This window comes from Erinaceus europaeus, chromosome 11 (assembly GCF_950295315.1).
Source record: "Erinaceus europaeus chromosome 11, mEriEur2.1, whole genome shotgun sequence".
Lineage (NCBI taxonomy): Eukaryota > Metazoa > Chordata > Mammalia > Eulipotyphla > Erinaceidae > Erinaceus > Erinaceus europaeus.
In genome coordinates this window covers 69,152,223-69,164,017 of record NC_080172.1, presented here as the reverse complement: position 1 = coordinate 69,164,017, position 11,795 = coordinate 69,152,223, and the positions used below count along the sequence as shown (strand labels likewise).

The following is an 11,795-nucleotide window of genomic DNA, read 5'->3' as shown; positions in this document are numbered from 1 at the left end:
TGGCGAGGGAGGTGGTACAGTGGATAGAGTACTAGACTCTCAAGCATGAAGTCCTGACTTTGATTCCAGCATCACATATGACAGAGTGGTGCTCTGGTTTTTTCCTCCCCCAATAATTTGTAAATAAGTGAAGTTTTTTTTTTTTCTAGAAAGAAAATGAAAATACTATTTTAAAACCCTCCAATGGCTCCCAAGGTACTTCCAAGGGTACAAAAAATGCACGCGTCCAGGTGACTTCTTAGAAAGTTCTCCCTAGAGGCTAGGTGGTGGTGCACCTGGTTGAGTGTACATGTTACAGTGCACAAGGACCCAGGTCCCCACCTGCAAGGGGAAAGCTTCACTAGTGGTGAAGCAGGGCTGCAGGTGTCTCTCTGTCTCTCTCCCTGTCTATCACCCCCTTCCCTCTCAATTTCTGGCTGTGTCTATCCAGTAAATAAATATTAATTTTTTTTTTAAAAAAGAAAGTTCTACCTAGATTATTTGGTACTTGCCTTACATTTTGGTCTTTCAGTCTTTAACTTGTAATCCTTGAATCCAGGCAACACTAAACTTTTTTTCTTTTTCACCAGGGTTATCACTGGGGCCATTTTTCCTTTTTTAAGAAAGTATTTATTTATTTATTTATTTACGATAGTGCAGGGGGATTGAACCTGGTACTTTAGAGCCTCAGACACCAGAGTTTCTTTTGCATAACCATTATGCTATCTTCCCTCCCCCTTCCTTTTCTTACTAGATAAAACAGAGAGAAATTGAATGAGGAGTAAGAGACAGGGATAGAGAGACACCCGCAGACCTATTTCACTGCTTGTGAAGGTCCCTGACTCGCAGGTGGGGACCGAAGGCTTGAACCTAGTTCCTTTAGCATGGTAACCAGCAGGTGTGCCACCACCAAACCTCTGGCCTCCCTTTCATAGAAGGACACTGTGACTATATTAGTCCCACCAAAGTCACTCTAAATAATCTGCCCACCACTCCTGAATCTAGCTACTTATTCAATGTCCCCATCACCATGTAAAAGTTTTGGGCAGGGATATCTTTGGGGAGCTATTGCTGTGCTCCAATACCACCCAATTCTGCTTGGTCTCTTAAAGTGTAGCTCAAAATTGAACAAGGACTTACTACTCAGAGGCACAGAAAGCCAAACACTCACAGCAGCTTTCACAGGAAGGGAAAATGCTCACTTATTGCCATTCTAATAGAATGGAGGCAGCAGCTATACTCAAATTAACCTCTCCTCTTCTGTTTTAAGGGAGCAATTATATGGGCAAAGAGGGGTAATAAAAGCAGGAAGTAGGTTCTGAGTCATGGGGGCTCAGTGAAGGGACTCTCTGAGGCCATCTGGCCTTCTTGCCTCTTAGATCATGGCTTCCTGGTATCTGGAAATCTCATCCCCCACTGCACCCCCCACCAAAAAAAAAAAAAGAAAAGTCAACTGAGTAGGACCTAAGTGAAGAATGGAAGTCCCTAATCGTTACTGTTTTCTTTTTTAAAAGTTTTTTTTTTTAATTTGTGATTAACAATAGGTTACAAGAGTGTACGGTTACAGTATATAGTTCCACACCACATCTACCACCAGAGTTCTGTATCCCCATCCTCTCACCTTCCAAAGATAACCAAATAAACAGTTTGCTTGCTTCTGGATTTTGTTTTTCAAGTTCATGTGTATCAGTTCTTTAGATTTCACATATGAGTGAAACCATCTGGTAGTTGTCTTTCATCTCTTTACTTATTTCACCAAGCATAATCACCTCCAGTTCCATCCATTTTGTCTCAAAGGACACAATATAGTCTTCTTTTATTGCAGAGTAAAGAGTTCACAACTTCTTTAGTCATCTGTTGATAGGCATTTAGGCTGCTTCCACTCTCTGACTTTCTTAAATGAAGCAGCTATGAATGAAGCAGCTTTGACTTAGTGTTTGAGTGTCCTTTGGACAAATGTGCAAGAGTAGTATTGCTGGTATTTCCTTTTTTCCTCTTCTTCTCTGGGTCATGATGGAATTGTAATTCAGAGCCCTCTGTTCATCTTCCCCTCACATTTCTCCCCCTCTGGGAGTATGGACCATATTCTTTTGGGATTCAGAATGTGGGAGTTCTGGCTTCTCTGCTAGACATGGACATTGCTCTGCCAATTCTTTGTTGTTGTTGTTGTTGTTGTCACCATCATCTTCTGGAGTTTCATCACTCTGGGTTAATTTTTTTCAGACAGAGTGAGAGACAGAGATGAGAGAGAGAGAGAGAAGAAGAGAGAGATGCAACAGCACCAAAACGTTTCCCAATGCTATGGGACCAGGCTCAAGCTTGAGCCATGCACATGGCAGAGCAAGTACACCATCCAAGTGAGCTATTCTGCTGGCTCCCTCTACTCATTCTTCCACTCAGACACTGCATGGATTATCTTATATTGCATGTATTAAAATGTAAATATATCTATATAAAACTGCATATCCATGTATATCTAAACAAGAACTCATGCAGATATATTACAAAGTCTTAGGGAAAGGTGACTTATTTATCTTTGTATCATTGGCATCTAGTATGGCACAAAAATCTAGTAAATATGTGCTAACTTATGTTTTTAAATAAATGTGCCAAATACTGTGATGATCTACCTCTAAAATATTTATTTAGTTATTTATTTATTTATGAGAGGAGGAGAGAGATCCAGTGCATCAGTCCGGCACAGGCAATGCCAGGGATTAAACTCATGACTTATGCTTGAGAGTCCAACACTCCATCCACTGTGCCACTTCCTGGGCTTCCTGTTATCATCTACTTTAATGTTACCTAAAAATATAGGTTAAGTAGTAAGTGAAACTATAGTGTGTCTTGGACTTTCCAAAGTCATCTCCTCCTGAACTACCCCTATTATCAACTGTTTCTCCTTGTCACAAGTGTTAGAAATAACCTTACTTGATCATTCTATGTCTCTCCTTTCTTTCTTTCTTTCTTTCTTTCTTTCTTTCTTTCTTTCTCTCTTTCTTTCTCACTTTTCTTTCTTTCTCTCTCTCTTTCTTTCTTTCTTTCTCTATTCCCTTTTGTTGCCCTTGTTGTTTTATTATTGTAGTTATTATTATTGTTCTTGATGTCTTCATTGTTCAGTAGGACAGAGAGAAATGGAGAGAGGAGGGGAAGACAGAGAAGGGGAGAGAAAGACAGACACCTGCAGACTTGCTTCACCGCTTGTGAAGTGACCCCCCCCCGCAGGTGGGGAGCTGGGGGCTCAAACCAGGATCCTTATGCAGGTCCTTGTGCTTTGCTCCATGTGTGCTTAACCTGCTGAGCTACCACCTGACTCCCTTGCCTCTTTTTTCTTTATCTCTGTTATGCTTTTCCCCCAAACTTTCCTGTTCTTCCAATATCCATTCAGTCCTCATCAAATAAGTAAGAAAAGTTTTCACTACAATGCCTATTATGATCTCAACATATGATAAGTTATCCTTATTTGGGTTCCTAAGGTATTTGTTACATATTTACATTATATATTTGACACTGTGTTTTATTTGTTTACATACATAGCTGTCCCTTTGAAGAGTATGCAAGAGTCACATCTTGCTCTTACCAGTGTATGTAAGTGCTCAACCATGTTTATAATTTAAACAGAACATATGAATATATGAGCATAGAGAGCAACAGAAAGGAACCAAAAGATAAAGGAAGCCCTGGAGAAAGGGTATGAAGAAAAATGAGAATACACTTGTAGAGAGCATTCAGAAGATTCATGGAAGCAGAATGTGATGGAGACCAAAGCCAGACCTGACTTTCCATTGATGGAAGAAGATCATGAGAAGTAGCATCAATACCACCAAAATGTTGATCTGGGACATCAGTGAGAAGGTCCATTGGATTTGACCTTTAAGAGATCCTAGTGGCATTAGAAAACATAGTTTTGGGAGTGCTCAGCCCGACCTTATATTTGTTCCTATTTGTTCAGAAGAGCAAAGATATTCAGAAGATACATGATTTGAGGGAGAGGAAAACCAGAGTTCTGATTAGACTACCCTGCCTGAATACCTGAAGACATGGCCACGGATACCACAGCATAGCTAAGGGTAGAAGACTTGATTCTTTCATCTGACACAGAGAGTTGGAAATACTGGGAGATGTGAGTGCCTTTCACAGAATATAGGTACTAATGTAATGTTTTCCCTTAGAATAACCTGAGATTTTCATTGTTGTAAGCACAGTCTGCCTGATAGTTCAAGGACTCTTTAAAAATCAAAGGCAAAATGTTAACTCTCACTTTGGACCTGAAGGCAGTTGCTCTTCCATGAAATTTTTCTGAATATTGGCTTTTTTTTTTTTTTGGTATGTGGCATTCTCTGACCTATTGTAGAGATCAATAATCTCTATACTTCTACTTATCTTCAAGCTTGTTCTCAGCATTCTACAGCCTATGACCTGCTTGGCTAATCTTTATGGCCAGTTGTCTCTCTTCACCCACACTAAGCTTTATCTAGACAGACTACTATACTTGCCACCTATCTATTTGTCTTTTTTTTCTTTTCTCAAATTGATTTCATCTAGTATTTAATTCTGTGATCTGCTTCTATTGTGCCCTACATAATGCATTCTAGAGCTTAGAATGGTTCTGGAGAGATGAAGAACAACTCAAGCAGTGTATCTGTGATTCTATAATTTCATGTAAGGAAACAATTTTCAGAACATCTGAAAAGTCTTCTTAGCTAGCAATAGTGAGAGAGAGAGAGAGAGAGAGAGAGAGAGAGAAAGAGAGAGAGAGAGAGAGAGAGAGAGAGAGAGAGAGAAACTGAGAAACACTAGGATAGTCTATGAGGCTGAAAATCAAACTGCAAGAGGAGTACCAAGAGAGTGCTTGGAAAGGAAATGGACATAGCTATTGCTGACTACTTGATTGAGGAAATTATGGAGAAGGTTCCAGTCTAGTAAACACAACTTGAGCCTGAATTATTACCTACCACTAGTTATGTGGAAACTATCACATTTTTGTTAGCAAAGTCCACTTCTTTTCATTGTGATGCACATATGCCTTCTAGCAACAATAGCAGCCTTTTCCACAGAGACAGTAGCCCACCTATTTCCTCTCAGCTTCAACAGCCTCTATGCTAATTATGTGTTTAAAGGTAATGCCTCATTCCCATTTTGCAACATCAGAAAATTGAAAACACAGCCCAGCGTGTGTTTGTAGAAGCTTCTTTCATGGCAGCCTTTCAATGGGTTGGGCAATTTAAAAGATGCAGTTGTAATCATGACTAACTCATTAAAATGCTTGAGGGAAACTTGAACATCCTTAACCTACTTTTGAAAAGAGAAGCAAAAGAAAATGCAGGAGTAGGAATAACCCAAGGAAAACAATATTGGATCTTTAAACAATAAACTTTAGAAGCTCCTCAGCTGGACTTGAAGTAAGTTAGCTTAAGAAAACAGAATGTTGCTTAAAGGAAGCCTAGCAATCACTTGTGTCTTCTTGCTTCTCTAAAGAGTGACCTCTATTTGTTTTGACTTTTTAAAACAACTCACCTTTATTCTCTCATAGTACTCATTAAGAATTCATCACTGGGTCTTTGTAGTTTCTCCTAGCCAGATCTCCCCTACTATAGGTCATCTCCTGGATTTGATGCCTGGACTTCCTTTCCTCCTTCTTTTCTACTCTCGCCACGAGTGTTGAAGTACTGGGGAGAATGCTGGGGTGAAAAATTAAAGGGAAAAATGAATAAGCCAAAGCATCCACTTAGAATCTGTAGTCAAGAGTTAGCAACTTATGGTGGATCTTACTGACTTTATCACCCACTGTATACTCTATACAGGTGTTACCATCTGTCGTATTTATTTAAACTAGTGCCCAGAGCACTAGTTTAATTAGGACGTATAGGGAAACCTACTCTTTAATTATTAAGTTGGCCAGAAAAAGAAAGTAAGAGAGAAAGAAAAGAGGATGGAAATGACAAGAGAAAGAAAAGAGAAATGAAAAAAAAAAGAGAGGGAGGGAGGAAGGAAAGAAACTTGTGAAACTTGACATTGTTTGAGAAATAGGCTATCATTCATATTTTGTCAAGCTACTTATGTGGATAGTCCCTTGTATTCCAGAGGGAAGAAAAATGAAGGGATGTTTAAAATTACTGCTTAGAGCAAGGGCACATAAGTGCAGGTGCATGTATGACTTACAGGGATAGGGAAGTATCTCCTCTCAGGAACACCCAACTGAAAGCGACTATTGACTACACAGGAGAATAAAGACCAAGGACACTGCTGTGGAATTACTTTTTTCTAATTCTAGGTCATTTTCACTTCTTCCTGTTTTATTTTTTATAAATTCTTGGAAAATAAGGCATGCCATGCCAACAAGTCTCTGAGTATAGTAGCTTTCTGTAGGCTTCACTGGGAATCAGGACACCTTGACTTTAATTCCTGTTGTGACATCTGCTGACTCTGTGACCTTCAGCCTGAGATGGTAAGAGTGATGGACAGAATCCAGGTTTGAGCCTGGCCCCATCTACATTGAAAGAAACTTTAGTGCTGTGATTTATTTCTCTCTTAATGCTTCTCTCATTCTACTTGAAAAAGTCAGCCTGGAGCAATAAACTTCCAGAGACTCTTTTATCTAAAGTTCAGTAAAAGAGAGTGAGAGTAAGATCAGAAGCAAGAGAGAGAGAATAATGAAAAATGCACAGGATTAAGAATTATAATAACATTGGTTCAAGTCTTACCTCTACCTTTTATTAGCTTGTTCATCTTGGAGAAGTTATTTAACTTTTCTGAGCCTTGGTCTCTTTGTTAAGTAGAGTTCAGATATCTTTCAGGAATGTCGTCAGACTCTAATGAGATGGTTTCTGTGAAACACCCAACAGACAAGGGTCACAAAATGGCTGCTCTTATAGGAACAGAATATCAGCACAGAGATGGGGAAATGCTACATGACAAAGACATGGGTGTTCTGAGCTCATTAGAGGATGGTGAGAATGTTGCCTGATCACATAAGAAGTTAAGCCTGTTTTATTTCTCTAGGATCTGGCCACCATAGCATTCAGAAGGTACTGAAAGAGAAAATACAAATGGAGAGGATATATTCTCTTAATGATATATATTTTTGTTTATTTATTCACTTACCAGAGCACTGTTCAGCTCAGGCTTATGGTTGGTGCTGAGGATTGAACCTGGGACCCAGGAGCCCCAGGCAGGAAAATCTTTTGCATAATCACTTTGTTCTTCCCCAGAGGCAGAGAATCTCTGACATTCCTTTACCAGTAGAACCAGAATAGAAAGTAAAAGTCTGCTTAGTAGTGGCGTGATCATGATCCAACCATCCAAAGATTCTTCTTTTTTTTTTTTTTCATTCCATCTCCACAGATGTTGCTCCTTAGCTCCAGATAAATGTCCCAGAAAGTGTTCTGCTGAGAGCAAAAAAGGCAGCCACTTCACTGCCTGGCCCTTGGAGCTGATAAACCACTGTGTCATCAAAGAAAGAGAGCATCATGGGAAATCAAAGCAAATGGCTCAAGTTCTTAGTCAGGAAGTTATGAAGTTGTGAGGTGGCACCTTTGACTCTTGCTTATAAACAGAATTTCTCTTTCTGTGTTCCTCCTCCTTCTCTTTGGTTTCTCCTTCTCCTTGCCTGCCTCTCAACTGATGGGTTTTAGTGATGAGAAAGTCAGTGCCTATCTGAATCACTTAGTACTTAGCAAATGTGTCTGAGGCCCCTGAAACTGACCCAACACGCTGATGTAAAATCTTTTCTATGAAAATAATAAGACAGATTTAAGATTATGCATTTATAGGGCCAGGTGGTAGTGTGCTCAGTAGAGTCCACACATTACCATATGCAAGGACATGAGTTCAAGCCTCTCATTCCCCACCTACAGAGGGGAAGCTTCACAATCAGTGGATCAGTGCTGCAAGTCTTACTCCCTCTCTCTCCTGCTATTGCTCTTTGTCTCTATAAGAAAACAGAAGGGAGGAGTCAGGCGGTAACACAGCAGGTTAAGCGCACATAGCACGAAGCGCAAGGACCAGCATAAGGATCCCGGTTCAAGCCCCTAGCTCCCCACCTGCAGGGGAGTCACTTCACAGGCAGTGAAGCAGGTCTGCAGGTGTCTATTTTTCTTTCCCTGTCTCTGTCTTCCCCTCCTCTTTCCATTTCTCTCTGTCCTATCCAACAACAACAACATCTATAAGAACAACAATAATAACCACAACAATAAAACAACAAGGGCAACAAAAGGGAATAAATAAATAAATAAATAAAAAGAAAACAGAAGGGGAGGGCAGGGAAAGGGTCACCAGGAGCAGTGGAGTCATTGTACCTGCAGTGAGCCTCAGTGATAACATTGGTGGCAAGAAGAAGGAGGAGGAAGAGGAGAATAGGACTGTACATTTACTTTTTCTTTTCTTTTTTTATATATTTATTATTTATCCTTGTCAGAGCTTCATCTCTCTTGGCTGACTTTTTCAGAGAGAGAGAGAGAGAGATGGAGAGAGATACCATAGCACTGAAGCTTCCCCCACTGTTGTAGTACTCCCCCATAGGAAAGAAAATGTTTCTTGTGGGAGTCAGGCTGTGGCCCAACAGGTGATGTGTGTGGCACAAAGGACAAGGACTGGCGAAAGGATCCCGGTTCAAGCCCCCGGCTCCCCACCTGTAGGGGAGTCGCTTCACAAGTGGTGAAGCAGGTCTGCAGGTGTCTATCTTTCTCTCCCCTCTCTGTCTTCCCCTCTTCTCTCCATTTCTCTCTGTCCTATCCAACAACCACATCAGTAACAACAACAATAAGAACTACAACAATAAAAAAAAAACAAGGACAACAAAAGAGAATAAATAAATAAATATTCAAAAAAAAGAAAATGTTTCTTGTTTGGGGTGATGGTTACATGAGTTTATATTATTGTCAAGTTTCATCAAGCTAAACCCTTAAGATCTGAACTTTTTGGCTTCAATATATTTTCAGGTAGGGAGAGAAAGAGAGAGAGAAGGTGAGAAAGACCACAGCACTGCTGTTTTCCCCCTCTTCCTCCCCCATAGTACTCCCATGTGGTGTACAGGGACTTGAGCCTTGGTTGTGCATATAGTAAAGCAAGCATTCTCTTATTTTATTTATTTATTTATTTATTTATTTATTTATTTATTTATTTATATCATGACTATCACTGGAGCTAGGTGCCTGTATAATAACAACTTCATCACTCCTGGAAGTCATATATTTTTTTTTTCTTTCATATGCAATGCTTGTAAGTGAACCCAAGGCCTCTAATCATTCACAACACTACTGCTTATCTGCCTTTCCAATCAAACTTTTTTTTTTATTTAAGAAAGGATTAATTAACAAAACCATAGGGTAGGAGGGGTACAACTCCACACAATTCCCACCGCCCAATCTCCATATCCCACCCCCTCCCCTGATAGCTTTCCCATTCTCTATCCCTCTGGGAGCATGGACCCAGGGTCATTGTGGGTTGCAGAAGGTAGAAGGTCTGGCTTCTGTAATTGCTTCCCCACTGAACATGGGCATTGACTGGTCGGTCCATACTCCCAGTCTGCCTCTCTCTTTCCCTAGTAGGGTGGGTCTCTGGGGAAGCTGAGCTCCAGGACATATTGGTGGTGTCTTCAATCCAGGGAAGTCTGGCCGGCATCCTGATGACACCTGGAACCTGGTGACTGAAAAGAGAGTTAACATACAAAGCCAAACAAATTGTTGAGCAATCATGGACCCAAAGCTTGGAAAAGTGGAGAGGAAGTATTAGGGAGGTACTCACTGCAAACTCTAGAGTACTTCTGCTTTCTTACTTTGGTGCCATACTCCAAACTCAGTCAATTTCTGCTTTGCGTTTCTACTTCTTTTTTTTTTTTACATGCATAACATTCCCCAGATTCCCATTTGACAATACAACCCCCACTATTTAATTCATCATGTTTCATGGACCTGTATTCTCCCCACCCACCCACCCACCCCAGCGTCTTTTACTTTGGTGTAATACTCCAATTCCATTTCAGGTTCGACTTGTGTTTTCTTTTCTAATCTTGTTTTTAAACTTCGGCCTGAGAGTGAGATCATCCTGTATTCTGTTTCTGACTTATTTCACTCAACATGATTTTTTCAAGGTCCATCCAAGATCGGCTGAAAACGGTGAAGTCACCATTTTTTACAGCTGAGTAGTATTCCATTGTGTATATATACCACAACTTGCTCAGCCACTCATCTGTTGTTGGACACCTGGGTTGCTTCCAGGTTTTGGCTATTACAAATTGTGCTGCCAAGAACATATGTGTACACAGATCTTTTTGGATGGATGTACTGGGTTCCTTAGGATATATCCCCAGGAGGGGAATTGCAGGGTCATAGGGTAGGTCCATTTCTAGCCTTCTGAGAGTTCTCCAGACTGTTCTCCACAGAGGTTGGACCAATTGACATTCCCACCAGCAGTGCAGGAGGGTTCCTTTGACCCCACACCCTCTCCAGCATTTTCTGCTGTTACCTTTTCTGATGTGTGACATTCTCACAGGAGTGAAGTGATATCTCATTGTTGTCTTGATTTGCATTTCTCTGACAATCAGAGACTTGGAGCATTTTTTCATGTGTTTCTCGGCCTTTTGTATCTCTTCTGTGGTGAATATTCTATCCAAGTCCTCCCCCCATTTTTGGATGGGGTTATTTGTTGTCTTGTTGTTGAGTCTGGCAAGCTCTTTATATATGTTGGTTATTAAACTCTTATCTGATGTATGGCATGTAAAGATCTTCTCCCATTCTGTGAGGGGTCTCTTAATTTGGGTAGTGGTTTCTTTTGCTGTGAAGAAGCTTTTTAATTTGATGTAGTTCCATAGGTTTATATTTGCCTTAGTCTTCCTTGTAATTGGATTCGTTTCATTGAAAATGGAAGTCATATTTTTTGACAGATGATGAGAGACAGACAAAGGAAGAGACAGAGAAGGAAAGAAACCTGCAGCATTGCTCCACCACTCATGAGATTTCCCCCGTGAAGGTGGGGACCAGAGATTGAACCCTGGCCCTCAGACATGGTTCTACCTGTATGCTCTACCATGTTAGTCACCATCCAGCCCCTGTTGGCACCCTCCCAGGTGAGCCATCTCCTGATCCCAGAAATGGAGAAATGAAGAGAGGAGGGGAAGACAGAGAGGGGGAGAGAAAGATAGACACCTGCAGACCTACTTCACTGCTTGTGTAGCGACTCCCCTGTATGTGGGGAGCCTGGGGCTGGAACCAGGATCCTTATGCTGGTTTTGAGCTTTGTGCCACATGCGCTTAACCTGCTGCGCTACCGCCCGACTCCCTGGCAGATTGTTTTTTATTTATTTATTTAATTTTATTTTTTTATTTAAGAAAGGAGACATTAACAAAACCATAGAATAAGAATGGTACAATTCTGCACAATTCCCATAACCCGATCTCCATATCCCATCCCCTCCCCTGATAGCCTTCCCATTCTCTATCTCTCTGGGAGTATGGATCCAGGGTCATTGTGGATTGCAGAGGGTGGAAGGTCTGGCTTCTGTAATTGTTTTCCCGCTGAACATGGGCGTTGACTGGTCGATCCATACTCCCAGTCTGGCAGATTGTTTTTTTATAGATTTCAATTTTCCTTCCTCTCTCTCTCTCTCTCTCTCTCTCTCTCTCCTTTTTCCTTTCTTTCTCTTTACAGAGAAGGGAAAAGACCACAGCACTGAAGCTTCCTTCCATGTAGTAGGGGCTGTGCTCAAATCTGGATCCTGCACATGACAAAGTAGCACACAGTACAAGTGAGCAATTTCACTGACCATTTTTAAAAAGATTTATTTTATCTATTACATATAAAAAGTGAGAAAGTTTCCC

The 11,795-nt window shown here is 40.8% G+C and overlaps 1 long non-coding RNA gene across 1 annotated transcript; it reads right to left on the bottom strand.

Annotated features, from left to right (window-relative positions):
• Window positions 1-1,541: 1,541 nt before the first annotated feature.
• On the bottom strand, window positions 1,542-7,495 carry LOC132541236 (uncharacterized). Its single transcript, XR_009552404.1, has 3 exons — window positions 7,084-7,495; window positions 6,684-6,806; window positions 1,542-2,183 (listed from the first exon to the last, which is right to left on the bottom strand). It is a non-coding gene; the product is annotated as an uncharacterized LOC132541236 (long non-coding RNA).
• Between the last annotated feature and the right edge of the window lie 4,300 nt (window positions 7,496-11,795).